At 42.3% G+C, this 19,010-nt stretch overlaps 1 pseudogene; it reads right to left on the bottom strand.

The window, feature by feature from the left end:
* Window positions 1-288: 288 nt before the first annotated feature.
* On the bottom strand, window positions 289-17,361 carry LOC114486065 (40S ribosomal protein S15a-like; annotated as a pseudogene).
* Window positions 17,362-19,010: the final 1,649 nt, after the last annotated feature.

Raw genomic sequence — 19,010 nt, 5'->3', positions numbered from 1 at the left:
AGAAAAAATGGAGGAAAGGAAAGTGGGAGGAGGCAGAGGCTGTGTCTGGGATGTGCCCCGGACCTGGAATACTTGCCCCTGTCCACACTCAGTAGCATTTTACTAAGTTCATGAAAGAATCAGTGTCTGTGCATCGTTTGTGGAACTTGGTCGGAGGGCTGGGCTTTGCATCTACTTTGACTTAGAGCAGCACAAAAGCAGCAAGTGGAGGAAGCGATCAGAACCAGAGAGAAACCATGCAGAAGTCTTGTGATGTCACAGGCCATGGAATTTGGCTTCAGGTCAAGGTTACACAGGCTTCCCAGGGATGGAGAGCCCCAGCTGGTACCCAGGTTGCACAACCCCCTTCATCTTCACCTCTGCAAGTCCTGATTTGGGTTCAGGTGTCGCAATCCGACCCTGGCACAGAGAGCAGAGGAGAACAACAATCTGTCTTCAGGACGTGTCAGGTCTCAACAAAACATGACCATCTCCCTCTGACTCTGGGAAAGCCTGAGGAAGCTGTGGCTTTCCACCTCTGTACTCTGTTCAGGCCTCCCATTCCCCTCATCCTTATCAAATGCATCCATCTTGTATAGTCATCCTCAGATTTTATCACCAAGGATCCCTGACACTTCTTCTCTCCCTCTCCCCTCTCAACCATATTTTGAAAGATTTTATTGATCAAACTGCATTTACTCACATTTCACCCATTTTCCCATAGTTTGGAAATCAAATGCTGTATAATGGTCAATGGAGATTTCTGATTTGCTTGAGATAATAAAATTAGGGCTGAATTGATATAACTCCAGATTAGAGCAAAGAAGCTTTATAGTTTAATAACAGCTAATGTTTACAGATAATTTACCATGTGCTGGGGCAGTAACCCATTGAGGTAGGCATTATTATTAACCCAGTTTTACAGACAAGGAAACAGAAAAGATTAGTTTGCCCAGGATCACTTAGCAAGTAGGTAACAAGGCTGGGGTTCAAATTCAGGTGAGCTGATAACAGAGCCAAACTTAACTATCCTTAACTATTGCCAATGTGATTCAACGTGCTTTTAAAATACATAATTTCCATCATTTCTGTGAAATACAGCACAAATTTGGAGAGCCTCTATCACTATCCCTAGGAGTCCTAAAATTCCAGGTGAGGAAACACTATAATAAATTCCTCTCAAGATAGGCATCACTTTTTGTTTCAGTGTTTTCAAGAAGCTAGTTTTACAACTTAAAACTAGATGGTTTTAGGGGCTTCCCTGGTGGCACAGTGGTTGAGAGTCCGCCTGCCGATGCAGGGGACACGGGTTCGTGCCCCGGTCCGGGAAGATCCCACATGCCGCGGAGCGGCTGGGCCCGTGAACCATGGCCACTGAGCCTGAGCGTCTGGAGCCTGTGCTCCGCAACGGGAGAGGCCACAGCAGTGAGAGGCCGGCGAACCACAAAAAAAAAAAAAAAAAAAAAAACTAGATAGTTTTAAAAAACCTATCTCCTTTTTCTAAACTTGTTCAATATGCTTTCTTTCTTTTTTAAAAAAATTAATTTATTTATTTTATTTATTTTTGACCGTGTTGGGTCTTCGTTTCTGTGTGAGGGCTTTCTCTAGTTGTGGCGAGCAGGGGCCACTCTTCATCGGCGCGCACGGGCCTCTCACTGTTGCGGCCTCTCTTTGTTGCGGAGCACAGGCTCCAGACGCGCAGGCTCAGTAGTTGTGGCTCACGGGCCTGTTGCTCCACCGCATGTGGGATCTTCCCAGACCAGGGCTCGAACCCGTGTCCCCTGCACTGGCAGGCAGATTCTCAACCACTGCTCCACCAGGGAAGCCGTCTTTCTTTTTTTTAATTGAATACTGTAAACTACTCTACCCCAAAATACAACAGAGGCTTCGTACGCTAATCATTTGCATAACTCTGAATATTTCTCTTCCCTATTGGAATACAGATACCAATTTTCTCTAGCTTTGAGAAGTGTGTGTATACTCTTTGCTGTACTATTTTGCATTCTGTCCTTTTTACTAAGTATAGTTTCAGATGTTCTCTGCTGACGTGATTCATGTATTGGTCTTTTGAAGTTTGTTCTGTTATGTTAATGTGTGGCAGCTGGCCACTTTACTGTCCAATCTGGGGCCAAAGGGCTAAGTGATGAGTATGAGCTATAAAGATTTGGGGGCTTTTGTTTTGTTTTAACAACTGACCTTCTTTTCTTTTTAAAATTTTTTACTTAGGACATTTTCTCAGAAGTGGGACTGCCAGTCCCAAGAGTAGCGAGGCATATCGGGGAAAATACGGCCATTGGAGTTAGGTCTCTATTTGAATCCTTTCCTCGTCACTTACTCTCAGGTGGCTTCAGACATGTTGCTTAATCTCTTCCTGAGCATCATAGATAGAATGGTAATAATACTATCCCCACAGGGTAGCCACAAGGATTAACAATAAAATAAAAGACATCAAATATATAATATACCCTAATTAAATGGAGACAGCTGTTGTATTACTAATTTAAGACTTTTTTTTGCAAGTTACAAGCTTACTTTCCAGCTTGCACAATAAATAGCTTAATTATTAATTAAGACTTAATAATTGAGATTGATCGTGATTTAATATGTTTTCTCTTTAAGGCTTTTTCTGTTTGGTTTGTTTTGTTTTGTTTTTTAAGGCTGCGCCGTGCGGCATGTGGGATCTTAGTTCCCCAACCAGGGATCGAACTCATGCCCCCTGTATTGGGAGTGCAGAGTCATAACCACCAGACTGCCAGGGAATCCCCTAAGGTATTTTCTTTGCCACTGGGCCTCCCAGAGACAGCACATCTTAATTCAAATGTCAACAGTGGAATTTATCAGCTAATAATGAACTATGGAGGGGAGGCTAGTAATAATATCACCTGTGGCTTCTCTTCACATCCATGCCATGTTAATAGCTACCATTTATTGGTCACTATCTACATGCCAGGCATAGCACAAAAAGCTGTATTGTGTTTTCTGACTTAATCTTCACAGCCCTATGGATTATGAATCACAATGACCATTTTTAAAGATGAGAAAACTGAGTCACAATGAGGTTATATAAACTGTATGAGGCAGTACAGATAGAAGAGGCTGCATTTGGTTTCAAACCCAGGTCTACGTGACTCCAACATGACTCCATGTTCTCTCTTTCACATCAGGCTGCTTCCCAGTGAACTGGATAAGTAACTATAAAGTAATCATTAATATGTCAACATGCAGGGAATATTCTGGATCATGCTTGGATCTCTCTGGAGTCCACTGTTTTGATGATCATTCTTTGCTAGACCCCTACACTGGAAATCATAATGTAATTTGATATTATCATCCTCAAGGCAAAAATTTCAACTCCCCTATCTTCAGCTTTAAGCCCACTTCCTCTATTACTCACCTTGGGCAAGTTTCTTAACTTCCTTCACCCTCAACTTTCTAATCTATAAAGTGGGAATAATAATAGAGCCCCACTTAAAGGGCTATAATTTTAAAAATTAAATGAGCTAATATATGGAAAAATACCTAGTACAGTACCTGGGACCTAGTATTTAATATATGTTACCTATTACTATAAAAATAATAGATTATTATTAAATGAGGAAGTAACCTGTTTCCAGCTTAGATGTCCTCGCTGTGATCTCTTTCCTCCCCTGCATGCTTCCCCCCTCGTATCACCCTTGGTACAAAAGTTATTTGGAGACTATTTCTGCCCAAGGATAGGAATCTGGGAAGACAGCAAAATGAAACCAATCAGGCTATAAAAATTCCTCTTTGCCAAGATGGCTCTGAGCCAGGCCTTCTGGCAGGCAGAATGTATGAACCAAGGGGAGATGAAGGGTACAGTTGCCTTCAGAAAATGCCACTGCCAGGATCAATCTCTGGCCTGGAGTCAGAGCTCTCCTCCTCAGTGACAAGGCAAGCTGGACTGGACAAGCAGCCTCTGTTGCCCCAGAGGCCACCGCAGAGGTCAGGCCCTAATCCCCAAGTATCGCCCAGCCTGGCACTCCCACCAGCAGAGTGAGGACAGAGCCAGGGCCACCAGGTAGGTCCCCTGTCACAGGGCTGGACAGGCTGGGCCAGGATGTAACACATCCATTCCCAAGCAGGCCAGAGGGGTGCTTCCCCAACATACTTAGAGGCAAGGTAACAAGGGTAAGTCATCAGAATAGTCATGACCAGGACAAAGGCAAGTTTGGGAAAGAGAATCCAACCTTCCAGATAAAGGAAAAGCAAGTGAAAAGGTCCTCAGGCAGAAGGGCAGGTGAAGAGTAAACAGAAAGGCACTGTGAGTTGGACAGCAGAGAGCCAGGGCAAGAGTGGTTCCAGGTGAGGCATGAGGTGGCAGACTAGGCCCTCAGGACCTTCTGGCTGTATTGAACATTTTCATTTTCACCCTAAAGTAAATGGAACATTTTAAGCAGAGAGACGTGATCAGATTTACATTTTTTTAAACGATTCACTGAACAAACATTCCTGAGCACCTACAACAAATTATGCAAGATACTAAGAAGAGACTGTGGAAAAAATAACACTTACTGAGCACTCAATTTTGCAGGGCAGTAAGACTAATCACCAAAATGATCATCATACCATATGGAAAGTTAATGCTTCATAAGAAAAGCTTTGTAAATGGAGTATATGTGATTCAAAGGCAGAAGAGGGTGTTTCTAAATGAGGGATCTGGAAAACTTCATGTAGAAGGTGGAAGAGGCATTTATACACGTGGGTATAATGTAGCCTAGTGTAGTGTAGACATTGTAGAGTGTCGACACTAGTGTCTGACAGCCTGCACCCAAAGCCTGGCTCTAGCACTTACATAAGAGTTGTGAGACCCTGGGGCTTCCTTGGTGGTGCAGTGGTTAAGAATCTGCCTGCCAGTGCAGGTAAACACTGTTTCCTTGGATAGTGCTCAAGGAGAATTGCTGTCTTTAAAAACACGTCTATCGGGCTTCCCTGGTGGCGCAGTGGTTGCGCGTCCGCCTGCCGATGCAGGGGAACCGGGTTCGCCGCCCGGTCTGGGAGGATCCCACATGCCGCAGAGCGGCTGGGCGCGTGAGCCATGGCCGCTGCGCCTGCGTGTCCGGAGCCTGTGCTCCGCAACGGGAGAGGCCACAACAGTGAGAGGCCCGCGTACCGCAAAAAATAAATTCAGAGGGAGGCCCGCATACCACAAAAAAAATAAAAATAAAAAATAAAAACACGTCTAGGGACTTCCCTGGTGGCGCAGTGGTTAAGAATCCGCCTGCCAATGCAGAGGACACGGGTTTGATCCCTGGTCCGGAAAGATCCCACATGCCGCGGAGCAACTAAGCCCGTGAGCCCCAGCTACTGAGCCTGCGCGCTAGAGCCCGTGAGCCACAACGAATGAGCCTGCATGCCACAACTACTGAAGCCCAAGAACCTAGAACCCGTGCTCTGCAACAAGAGAAGCCACTGCAATGAGAAGCCCGCATACCACAACAAAGGCCCAATGCAGCCAAAAATAAATAAATAAATTTATTTTTTTTAAAAGAGAGTTTTGAGACCTTGAGCAAATTACTTAACGTCTTTCTTCATTAGTATTATTTTTATTAGAGCCAGACCTTAAAGAGAAACAGGATTTGGACATACAGAGATGCAGGAGGGGGAAATATACGTGGGGGGTGGGATGGGGAAGAACATCAGTAAAGACAGGGAGGGCTTAAAAGCGGAAGAGCAAAGCAGCTTCATTTGGCTGGAGACAAAGTGAGTTAGAAGAACTGTGTAGTCAAGAAGTGTATTAACACTTTTTGAATGTTTACCAGGTACCAGAACTCTACACACATTAATACATTTACTCTTCACAACAACACCACAAGGAAGATGGGATTTCTTTCATTTTGCACACAAGGAATCTGGTGCTCTAAGACGTTGAGCAGCTTGACCAAGTTCGTAACTGGAAGAGAGAGGAACTGAACCCGAAACATCTCACTCTACAGTTCACACCTGCTCCACTATGACCACACTTATGCTGCCCGCCCCCCACACACACCCACCACCAGAATGGGACAGCATCTTCTCCTGAGCGAATGGCCCATGTTCCCCAAGCACATAGGCTTCGATCACTGAGGACATTCCAGAGCCTGATCCACGCCTGGGAAGGTAGTTCTGAAAAAGGTACTCCAAAAATGCTTTGAGCAAAAAGACATTGTCAGACCAGGTACAATGCCTTCCAAAGGGGGCTCTTTGAGGAATTCCACATTCATTTGGATGTGTAAGATCTCTGGTGGCTTTTAAAGCATCAGTCACGTTACTTTACATTCTCACCTCTATGTTACCTTGGAGTGGTAGCAAATTAAGCCGGAATCAGCTATTCACACTGAATGATTTTATAAAGCTCGCTTCGTTCCCACAGCTCGGCTACTTTAAATGCAAGCTACTTGCCTAAGGAAGCAGATATGGTGGAAACTGCATTAAAAGAAGTTGCCATAAATCAACTCCAAGATCCTGGACCCTTTCTTTCCAGAATTCCCTTTTCATTGATTCTCCTAGTTCTCGGTCAAGTTAAAAAAAAAAAAAAAAAAAAAAAAAGATATTGTAGAGTATGGGCAAGAAAATGTTACTTCTGTCCAAAAACAACCATTAATGACTGAAATGTGCCTTTTATATGGTAGAGTAAATTCTACCAGGAAAAAACAAACAAACAAACCAGCATGTCTTTGAGAATGAAAATCGACAGTTGAGAGAGAACTGACATTTGGCTAGTTTAAAAATAGATCCTCCAATAGAAAGAGCATCTGCTAAAAATACAAACCAGCACAGGCCCTGCTTCACTCTGAACAGGTTATTAGGCTACTCAAAAATGCCCTATTTTTAGGGCTGTGGAGCCAGGAAACACAGGCTGGCTTCAGTGGCTCAAATAAACACGTAAGACAAGGACACGCAGAGTAGTCTCCAAAGTACCTAGAAGGAGTTGTAATACCGAACGAAGTCTTCTAAGGCAAAACGATGATGTCGTAGCTTTTCTATGTTGCTGAGGTTAATGGAAAGGGGTGTGAGGTGATGACTGGATCCATTCTCATTTTGCTGGTGGACGCATGGATTGTTAGCATCGGAGGGACTGTCGAGACTGCCTAGTACTGGACATTCGATTTGATTGGCTGCCCGGGATCTGAACCCTCTGATTCCTCCCCTGGGGAACTCTCCATTTCAGGAGGGTTGATGGCCAACAGAGCCTGCCTCCCTCTCTAGGAAGCTATTTTCCAGTCTGCCGTAGTCGGCCCCCGCCTCCATCCCCACACCTGCCCCCACACACCGAGCTCAGGATGTCAGATGCACCTGCTCAGGTTTTTGAGTCAGAAACTAATGACACAAAGGAAAGAAAGCAGAGCATTCTTTCCGAGAGTAACAGCAAAGGCAGCAGCATCCAGTTCCCAAGGGCAGCACAGCCAGTGGTGCCAACAGGGGTGTCCCTTGCCCACTCCCGGCAGGGGTACAAGCTGTGTCGCTCAGCATTCAATGGCACGGTGGGTAGCTGTGCTGGATTCGAGGGAGTCTGGCCCCTCACTGAGATGCTGGCCTCGGTTCTGCCCGTTCAGTCTTCCCTGTTCTTACCAATTCTCTCCGTCTGGTTCTTCAAGCTTGCTAGGAATCCTGTGAGCTGGCCAACAGCCCTTCAATCAGTTCATTTTCTGCTGAAATTGCCCAGAGGCAATATTTGTTCTTTGCAGCTAAGAGCCCTGACTGCTATAATAATCCAATTCTGTTATTTTACAGATGAAATTAAGAATGAGAGGGGAAAACACACAACTAGTTAGCATCAAATCCAGGCCTCAAAAGCAGGTCTCCTGGCAGAGTTTGGGCACTTGCTCCCACAAGGCGCAGCCTTACAGAGGCTCAGAGGGCACCTGTGGACATGCCCTCTGTCCCTGACAGGTCCCTTCCGTTCTTTCCTGCCCAGAGGTCACCACTGTCATGGCCCACCCACCTAATTGTCTACGTCTTTCCCGAGTCATTCCAAATGTCATAACCCACCTGCCCTTGGTCACTTCCCTCCTGAGCCCTTCCAGGTTACACAGTCTCCCTTCTTCCAAAACATATTTACTGAGTACCTACCATGTGCCTGACACTACCCTAAGCACTAGGGTTCCCATAGAGAGAAGGCAGAAATGGACTCGGATATCACAAGTATTACGGTATAGAGGGAAAGACGGGTATGAATCAAATAATCAGGCAAGCATATAATTACAAACTTACTTTAAGCATAAGCTGTTATGACTGCACATAACGGAGGGGTCTTATCTAGTCTAGAATTCAAGAAAAACTCCCTGAGAAGGTAGTGTTTGAAATGAGATTGAAAATCTGTTAAGTTCATTTGGTGAAAAGAGGGGAGGGAGAATTCTAGGGAGAAGGATTAGCACCCCACAGGTCCTGAAACAGAAGGCACAAAAATGGGCAGCACAAAAGAAAGCCAGTGTGTCAGAGCAAGGGGTAGAGTGAAAAGAGCTGGGCTGAGATGTGGGAGGATAGAGCTGGGTCATTCAGAGCCTTAGGCCTTGTTAAGGATTTTGCTCAGGGCAGCAGGCAGCCGCTGAATGATTTTAAGCAGAGGAAAGACGCAGGTCCTGCTGAATTTGAAAAGATGGCTGTGGCTGCCCTGTGGAGAATGAATTGGAGAAGAGACGACAGTGAACATATGCAAACAAATTAGCAGTCCATTGCCCTGGTTCAAGGGAGAAGTGATGGTAGCATTGGAGAAGGAGCGATGTGATCAGACTGGAGAGAGATTCGAGAAAAATCCACAGAACTTGGAGGCTGGGGAGACTGGCGAGAGGATATTAAGAATGATGCTGCATTTCTGGGTAGATAGTGGAGCTATTTGCCAGAATACACACTGTAAAAAGGCCCGTTTTGACCCAGGACACTGTAAGTTTGGTTTTAAATAAACTGAAGTTGCAATACCTTTTAGAGATCTCAATGGAAATGTCAAAATATATGGATCTGAGGCTCAGGAGAGAGGATTTGGCTAAGATATACTTTTCAGTGTTATTATTATATATCATTGAAGCCATGAGTGCAGATGAGTTCACTTGGGGAGAGAGTACAGAGGGATAAGAGAAAGAGGCTTAGGAAAAGACCTTAAGGATTGCACCATTTGAAGATCACAGAGGGGAGGGTGATCCAGCAAACAATACTAAGAAGGAGTAGCCAAAGGAGGAGAAAAACCACTGAGATTTCAAAAGCCCATATTCAAACAAGTATGCCTAAAATTCCTTGACGTGGCTACTGACCAGGAAGTATTTATTGACAAAACAACAGCACATAATTACTAGGGGCTTCGAGCTTTGGAATCAGACATTTTGTCATTCTGGTTCTGAATTAGAATCCCTAAACTTCCCAAAAATCAGGTCCCAGAGAAATGAAAAGGCAGAGCACAGAGGGTTTTTAGGGCAATGCAACTACCGTGTACAATAATGGTAGATACATGTCATTAAACATTTGTTCAAATTCATAAAATGTACAACACCAAGGGTGAAGCTTAATGTAAACTATGGACTTTTGGTGATAATGATGTGTCAGTGTAGGTTCATCAGTTATGACAAAGGTACCACTACAGTGCAAGATGTTGATAATGGGGGAGGCTGTGCAATGCAGCGGCAAAAGGGCAGATGGGAAATCTCTTGTGTTCAGTACGACTGTGAACCTAAGACTGCTCTAAAAAATAAAGCTTATTTTTTTTTTGCCTTTTTTTTTAACATCTTTATTGGAGTATAATTACTTTACAATCGTGTGTTAGTTTCTGCTTTATAACAAAGTGAATCAGTTATACATATACATATGTTCCCATGTCTCTTCCCTCTTGCGTCTCCCTCCCTCCCACCCTCCCTATCCCACCCCTCTAGGTGGACACAAAGCACCGAATTGATCTCCCTGCGCTATGCACTGCTTCCCACTAGCTATCTATTCTACGTTTGGTAGTGTATATATGTCCATGCCTATTTTTTTAAATGGAGAAAAACCAGGAGAATGTTTCACAAATGCCAAGTTAACAAGTGGAGCTGGTGTCCATAGCATCAAATGCTGCTGAGAGGTCAGGTAAGCTGAGGATTGAAAGGTTGCCTATTGGCTCAAGCAATGTGGAGGCCATTGTTAATCTTAGGGAGGATCATTTTGATGGCAGCTGGAGTGGAAGCCAGGATGAAGTGAGTTGGGAGATGAGGAGTGACTAAGAGGTAAGAAAATGATGACGGCAAGAAAGAAAACAGTTCTTGTGTGAAGTCTTACTACACAGGGGAAGAGGAGACAGGGAGCGGTGGGGGAAGTGGACTCCAGGGGGAATTCTTTAGGATGTACAAGGCTTGAGCATCCTTAAATGTTGAGGAGAAGCATACATAGGAAGAAAGAAGTTGATCATGTTCTATAATGTGGACTTGAAAATTGTTAATGGGTAAAGTTAACATCACCCATCTCCCAGGAAATATTGATGTTTTTAGATGGGTGTTTGATGACTTGACCCAAGTAATAGATGATGTGGGACTTCCTAGGTCTTTACATTGCCCCAGGCAGAGTTCACTGCTCTGTCCTGTGTCTCCAACTCTTGATTGGTATCTTTTGCAGTACTCCCAATGTTTCAATGTGATTTATCACCCATTTCTCCCACTCACTGCATTTCCTAAATTTGTGTGTTGTACGTTGTATGTTCTATATTTTACTCGTCTTTATACCCCTGAGAAAGAGGACTATGGCATTGCAGGATATCCTAGAATTGAAAGATATAGTAGCTCTGCCTGACCCATTGAACTCAATAAATACTTACTGAATGAACGAACAAGTAAACAAAAACAAGATAGAAAGAGGACCTCTGAAGGAGAACACTGGAGTTCAGAAGGGACTTTTCATGTTCCATCAAATCTCAGCCACTAGTAAGAACTCTAACTTCATCCATGTAGCTAGCCCTGTTGGCAAGATAATCCCTGTCTTTACTCTAAACAGTATGACTTCTGACCAGCACACAGTGACAGTAATATGAGTCCATCAGGCTCTGCTAGGAGCAACCCAGGAGGAGGATGCCACAAGGCTTGACCTCAGGGATTGAAGACCTGGTGAGCTAAGTCAGCACTTCTTTGGCCAAGACAATTTCTCAGAGAACCCAGGCCTCTTAAATCAAACTTTGCCTGAATTCCAGGCAAAATGGAGCAACACTTTGGCATGAAGGGGCATAAATCATCCCAAACATAGGGTAGTTGCTTCAAATCTGGGCTGCCTGCTGCCTCTGGAGACCAGTCTAGAATGTGCTATCTTCTCTTTCTTCTTTCACTCCTCGAATAGTCCAGGTCTGGGCAACTGCATTGTTTTTTATGAGAAAAAAAAACTGTAAAGTTTCTTATCTCACCCTCTCTCCTGAATGGTCCTATCCAGAGGGAATCTGCTGCATCAAATTTTTCTTTCACCTGGAATTCAAGCACAATGTTATGAATTGGCACACTTCCCTCTTTTTGCCACCACTGGGTACCCTCGCCTTCCTCCTGTGCCTGCTCTGTGTGCCAAGGAACTAGTTGCCGTGGACCATAGCCCTTGGGTTCCCTTGCCCTCTGGGTTCCAGGTGGGTTCGTGGAGGTATGAATGGGAGGTACTAGAGGGAGGTAGAGAGCTAAAGGAATGTGAAGTCAATATATTTCTCCATCCCTCTGTGATCTGCACATGGTTCTGGAATGGTTGCATCCCTCTACAGCCTCAGCCCCCGCTGGGGAGCCCTTCCCTCAAGACACCAGCTCCCCCGAGCCCCAAGGGGTGGCAGAGACCACCACCCTGCGGCTAGCCCCGGGGTGCCTTGACCTGCCCTTACCTCTGTAAATAGTCCCTTTGTCCAATTCTCATGAATTCCACCTGAGTGTACTTCTGCTTCCTGCCAGGACCCTGACTGACACACCTGGGGGACAAGGGATAAACAGTTGGAAAAGCAAATGGCGATATGAATCAAGCCATAACAAACATGAGAAAAGTTTAAGCCCCTGTCAAGCAAGTAGTCTGTCTTCCTTATTTACAGAAATGTATTCCCCAAATATGTCTCAAAAACTCTTTTCTTGTGAGTTACAGGGTGCCACTTGTGGTTTTCACTAATACGGGTAAAGTTCTGACTAAAAGACATTTTCAAATGTCATTTGATTTAGATTATTTTTCTGCAACACTGAGCAACGTTGATTAACGTGGAGAGGTCTGTTCATTTTCAAAGGATTGGTTTTTATAAATAGGCATTAAGTAAAATTGTGAAGTAAGTAAAAATCTGTGTTTCCCCTCCCCTTCCCTCCTTTCATGCTACTCTGGGGCTCTGGATCTCTTCTTCCACAGGAAAACAAGGAGAAAAACTAGTACCCCAAGCTGTTAGTGACCCATTTCAACTCTTTAAAATCCTCAAATGACGCCCAAACCCAGTATATCTTGTTTTTACACACAGCACCTCTCACTCCTATTTCCCCAGTGTTATACACACACACAAACACACACACACACACACACACACACGGAAGCATTTGACAGAGCAGAGCAGACACACGGGCTTAAGCTTGCTCAGTAGGCACAGGACAAACTGCAAAAATATAAATATATGTATTACATTTTTAAATTTATCTTTATGCATATATATCTGGAGAAATAATGGGGAAACTGTCAAGAGAAAGTTGGATGTGTGTCCAACACACATTGTGGCCATTTGATGATGGTCGTGGTTCAGAATAGAGATGTCATTTCATCTTTTTTTCTTTAATATTAGCATCATCTTGTTCGTTTTTTAAAATTTTATTTATTTTATTTATTTATGTTTGGTTGCATTGGGTCTTCGTTGCTGCGCGTGGGCTTTCTCTAGTTGTGGAGAGCGGGGGCTACTCCATTGCGGTGCACGGGCTTCCCACTGTGGTGGCTTCTCTTGTTGTGGAGCATGGGCTCTAGGGTGCGCAGGCTTCAGTAGTTGTGGCACACGGGTTTCAGTAGTTGTGGCTCGCGGCCTCTAGAGCGCAGGCTCAGTAGTTGTGGCGCACGGGCTCTAGAGCGCAGGCTCAGTAGTTGTGGCGCACGGGCTTAGTTCCTCCACAGCATGTGGGATCTTCCCGGACCAGGGCTGGAAACCGTGTCCCCTGCATTGGCAGGCGGTTCTTAACCACTGTGCCACCAGGGAAGCCCCATCATTTCATCCTTCTTAAAGGGTTTCTTTTTCAAGTTTGCTGTATTGTTTATCCCTCATACTTTTGAATATCCTGTATTCCTTTCCTCTGATTCTGCTCACACTCACCTTTTTTAAACCTCTTATTCATAACTGTAGCCAGACTGCTCCAGACAATATATCTATCTGGCTCCCCAAAACTTTCATTTTTCTATTAAAGGAAATACTGTGGTGATGGTTTGGAACTCATGAGTTACCTTTTTTTAAATTCCACTTGCAATTAATGTGGCACCTTATAGTAGCTGACAAGTAGGCATGTTAGGCGTGCTTTTATTATTTTTGAGGCAAGAGAGTTATGGGAAAGACATAAACTCTATTAAGGCTGATGGATTGCTTAAGACTGTACCTGTGTCGAGTACTGATGTGAGCTTAGTCATAGGAAAAGCAATCACTCACACCTCTCCCAAATAATGAAAATAGCACCAAAGTAAATGAGCTGATGGAACTGGATAAAAAGATGTACCATCACCCCAGCTTCCTTTTGAACAGCTTCCTAATGCCTTGGCATGTGAGATTTTCTACAGGCTGCCTCCTACCTGTGTCTCTAACCTTCACCATATCCTCCATCTGGGCCCGGCATCCTTAAATCAGCAGGCCTCTGTGCCTTATTCCCAAACCCAATACAAGAGAGGACTCAGAGATTTGTCACAGCCTTTATTTCTTCCCTCTTTCATTCACAAAATATTTAGCATGCATTTATGTTTCACGTGCTGGAGAAGGAGGGCTTAATCCAGCCCAGAGTTGGCTGGGACCCAATGGGTAAGGCTGCCTAATTCCACAACCAGTTGGCTTTGCCTAGGCTACGCTTCCAAATTAGCCCCTACTGGTAATACAGATGATATTTTCACTTCTGTCTTTACCCTTTTATTATATTTCTTGAACTTGTTCAGAACCTGAAGGGCAAGAGGAATGCTGCTTTGTGTGTGTGTGTGTGTGTGTGTGTGTGTGTGTGTGTGTGTGTGTTGTGTGAGTGTGGAGGGGGGAAGTCCCTTGGAGTTGAGGACCACACACTGTCTAAACCGCTAGAGATAGGACAGCATGACCCCAGTTCTAATAGAGTTTACATTCCAAAGGAGGAAGACAGTTGATAAACAAAGATCAAAGGTAAATTCAGATAATGGCAGGTGCTAGGAAGGAATGATCTATGTAATGTCATGGAGAGCAACAGAGTGGAGGGGGATGCTTTAGACTGGGGGCAAAGGGAAGGTTCTCTAAGGAGGTGACATTGAGGTGAGTCTGAATGATAAGACATGCAGATGTGATATGTGAGGAGTTTTCCAGGAAGGAAACAAGTGAAACATCTTGGGCATGTGAAAGAGCACAGAGTATGCAAAAGAAGATGTGCGTGGCTTTAGCTTTACTAATAAGATGGAGAGTGAGATGAGGTCAGAGACATAGTTAGGGAGAAGATGACATAAGGGAAGGAACTTGAATTTTCTTTTAATTCTGATTAGTAAGTCTCCTACTGATTTTAAGTAAGAGATCTGATATGATCTGATTTACATTTTTTAACTTTTTATTTTGAGATAATTATAGATTCACAGGAATTGCATAAAACTGTACAGACAGGTCTCCTGAAACTTCACCCCTCCTCACCCTATGTTAGTAACTTATATAACTATATACATACAATATATAGAGTACCTATATGTAATATAATACAATAATGACACCATGAAATTGACATTGCTGCCATCCACAGAGCTTATCCAGATTTCAACAGTTCTATAGTTGTACTTGTGTGTGTGTGTGTGTGTGTGTGTGTGCGCGTGTGTGTGTGTGTGTGCGCGTGCGTCTATAGTTCAAGGCAATTTTATAACAGGAGTAGTCTTACCACCACCACAGTGAAGATGCAGAACTGTTCCATCATGTAACTCCTTTGTAGCCACTCTTCCCCCTCCGCCCAAAGCCCTAATCCCTGGCAGCCACTAATTTGTTTTCCATCTCTATATTTACAACAGTTCAAGAGTATTATATAAATGGAAGCATACAGTATGTAACCATTTGAAATTGGCTTTTTTGACTCAGCATAATTCCCCTGAGATCCATCCACCTGGTTGTTTATGTCAATACTTTGTTTCTTTTTATTGCAGAGTAGTATTCCATGGTATGTATGTACCACAGTTTATCATCCATTGAAGGATATCTGGGTTGTTTCCAGTGTTTAGCTATTATGAATAATATGAACATTTGTGTGCAGGTTTTTACATGAACATAAGTTTTCATTTCTCTGGAATAAATGCCCTGTTTATCATCCATTGAAGGACATCTGGGTTGTTTCCAGTCTTCAGGTATTATGAATAATATGAACATTCTTGTACAGGTTTTTACATGAATATAAGTGGTCATTTCTCTGGAATAAATGCCCAGGAGTGAGACTGCTGCATTGTACTGTAAGTGATTTTTTGGTTTTAAAAGAAACTGCTGTTTTCTAGAGTGGCTGTAACTTTTACGTTCGCACAAGCAATGTATGAGTAGTGATCCAGTTTTTCTGTATCCTCACCAGCATTTGGTGTTATCACTAATTTTTATTTCTGCCATTCTGATAGACATAGTGATATTTTATTTGTGGTTGTAATTTACATTTCCCTAACGGCTAATGATGTTGAACATCTTTTCATGTGCTTATTTGTCATCTGTACTTCAGTGAAATGTCTCTACATGTCTTCTGCCCATTTTCTAACTGGATCGTTTGTTTTAACTGTTGAATTTTGAATGATCATTGTATGTTCTAGATCGTAGCACTTTGCTAGATACGTGATTTGCAAATATTTTCTCCCAAGCTGTAGCTTATCTTTTCATCTTCTTAACAAAGTCCTCACAGAGTAAAAGTATTTAATTCTGATGAAGTAAGTTTATCATATTCTCTTTTTTTTTGGTTTTGGTTTTTTGTTTTTTTTTTTGGATTGTGCTTTTGGTGTGAAGTCTAAGAAGTCTTTACTTCATCCTAAGTCCTGAAGATTTTCTATGTTTTATCTAAAAGTTTTGTGGTTTCATATTTACATTTAAATCTTGGACCTATTTTGAGTTAATTCTGTAAGGATTAGCTCAAGGTTCTTTTATTTTTATTTTATTTTTTAATTTATTTTTTTGCATAAGGGTGCCCAATTGCCCTAGCACCATTTGTTGAAAAGGCTAGCCTTCTTCCATTGAATTGCGTTTGCAACTTTGTCAAAAATCACTTGGGCATATTTGTGTGTGTCTATTTCTGGGTTCTCTATTTTGTGCCATTGATCTATATGTTTTTCTATCAGTAGCACACTGTCTTCACTACTGTAGCTATATAGTAAACTTAACATCAAATAGAGTGATTCCTCTGACATTACTACTCTTCCTTTTCAAACCTGTTTTAGCTATTCTAGTTCTTTTAGCTTGACATAAATTTTTAAATAAGCTTCTCTAATATAAAAAAATGCTTGCTGGGACTTTGATAGGAATTTCATTAAGCTTATAGATCAATTTGAGGAGAATTAAAATCTTTACTATGTTGAGTTTCAATAAATGAACAATAAATGAAATGGTATATCTCTCATTTGTTTAGATCTTGTTTTCTTTCATCTGCATTTTATAATTTTTAGCATACAGATCCTATATGTGCTTTGTCAGATTTATATCTAAGTATTTAATTTTCTGTGGAGCTATTGTAAATGGTATTGTGTTTTTAATTTCAGTTTAATTTCAGTTTCCACATATTTCTTGTTTGTAGATTTTCCTGGTGTGTTCATCTTGTAAACTGCTACCTTGTTGAACTTATTTGTTCTAAGATTTTTCTTTTTTCCTCTGGGGCATTTTATTTGCATGTATGTATTACATCCCTGGAAAAAGAATCCAAGGATTTTCCCTCCTGTGTGTTTTCATCTTGCTTCTTCATGGTCCCTGATGCCAGCTGAGGTTGTCAGGACAATGAAACCAAACTGATGGGACAGGAGCAGTTTATTCTGCCATTTATCTAGATCTTTGAGTTGCACATCAAATCTGAGGCTGATCATTCCACACTTATTTAGCCTGCCTATGAGGTTCACAACAATTTTCCCAGCCCTGTGATCATCGATGATTTCAAATTCGCCAATGTAACCATGCTTCATCATCACAGTTAGAAACCAGTTGGTGACTTTGGAGCATGGCCTAATAAGAATCTGTCATTTGCCTCTCTTTTAGGCACTGTTGATGCTCTTGAGAGGATCAGTCAGGACATTCATTCACACCATTATGGCAGCATGGAAAGGTGGCCGAGAGAGCTAGGATTTTTTTGTTTTGTTTTGAGAAATTTTTTTTGTAGATTCCTTGGGGCTGTCTACATAGACAATCATATTGTCTGCAAATCAAGACAGTTTTATTTCTTCCTTTCAAATATATATGACATTTATTTCTTTTTCTTGCTTTATTGTGCTGGCTAGAATTTCTGGTAGTATTCTGAATGAGAGTGGTAAGAGTGAGCATACTTGCCTTTTTCCTAATCTTAGGGGAAAAGCATTTGGTTTTTCACCATTAAGTATAATGCTACCTGTAGAATTTTTTGTAGTTGCTCCTTAACAAGTTGAGAAGTTCCCCCTCTATTTCTATATTTTTTGTAGAGTTTTCATGATTGTGAATTGAACTTTGTCAAATGCTTTTTCTGCATCAATTGATATGATTGTGTGAACTTCCTTTAGCCTGTTAATGTGGTGGATTACACTGACTGATTTTCAAATATTGAACCAGTCTTGCATCCCTGGAATAAACCCCACTTTGTTGTAGTATATAAATTTTTTGTACATTGCTGGATCCAATAAGCTAATGTTTTGCTGAATATTTTTTCATCTTAGTTCATGAGAGATATTGGTTGATTTACATTTTTAGAAGATTGCTCTGGTTTCTTTGTGGAGAATGGGTAGAAGAGCAAGAATGGCAGCTGGGAAACTAGTTAGATATTGTTCTTTTCTCTCAACCTTGAGTTCCCTCCTCAGCCTTCATTTGTTTCTTAAATTACATTTTCCTCCTTTGGGTCCAAGTAACAACATAGTTCAAGTTCAATGAATATAACACTGGTGACCCCAACCCACCAACTCCAGAGAGTTTGCTCCAACTCCAGCAAAAGGGAATAAACTTTCCACTCCAGCCATACAAGTCCTTGTGTTGAATATGTCATGTACCTTATTTATGCCTTACCCTTTCTTCAGTATCCTACTAAAGTCCTAGAACCTCCGTAAAGCTTTCCCAACCATTCCAGTCATTGGTAAGTGTTCCTTCCTCTCACCTCCTACAGTTCTTATTGTCCATGCTACCCATTTCATTTCATTCATTCATTTACGCATTCAACAAACATTAATTGAGTGTCTACTATTTTGAAGCACGGTGTAGATACCAGGACACAGCTGTAAACAAAGGAGATGAAGTTGCCTTTCCTAATGGATATATATATATATATATATATATATAGAGAGAGAGAGAGAGAGAGAGAGAGAGAGAGAGAGAGAGAGAGGGAGAGGTACACTCACAGAGAGTGATACAAATCAAGATAAGTGCTGTGAAGAAAAAGCATAGAACATTTAGAACAAAAGAATAGACTACTTTCTTTTTTTTTCTCTGCATATTCCAGTTTAATCATAAGTTCCTTGAGAATAGAGACCATACTTAATGTTGCTTGGTTAAATCAGAACCTAACCCATAGCAGGTATGCAGTGGGGGGTTATTAATGATGAAGTGGCAATGAAGGAGAACAGTATGGTTTGAGGATGACTCTTTAAGTACCAGGGGCTGAAGAAATTCCGCTTTTCTTTGCATCCCTGCAAAAAGTAAGCAATCTATAGAATGCCTTCCTATTGTGTTGGTTTAAAACACAGGGAACCACCTCTTAATGTGTTTTATCTCTGGCAGGGCT

The sequence above is a fragment of the Physeter macrocephalus genome, chromosome 4 (assembly GCF_002837175.3).
Source record: "Physeter macrocephalus isolate SW-GA chromosome 4, ASM283717v5, whole genome shotgun sequence".
NCBI lineage: Eukaryota > Metazoa > Chordata > Mammalia > Artiodactyla > Physeteridae > Physeter > Physeter macrocephalus.
This window is presented reverse-complemented; position numbering and strand designations above follow the sequence as displayed.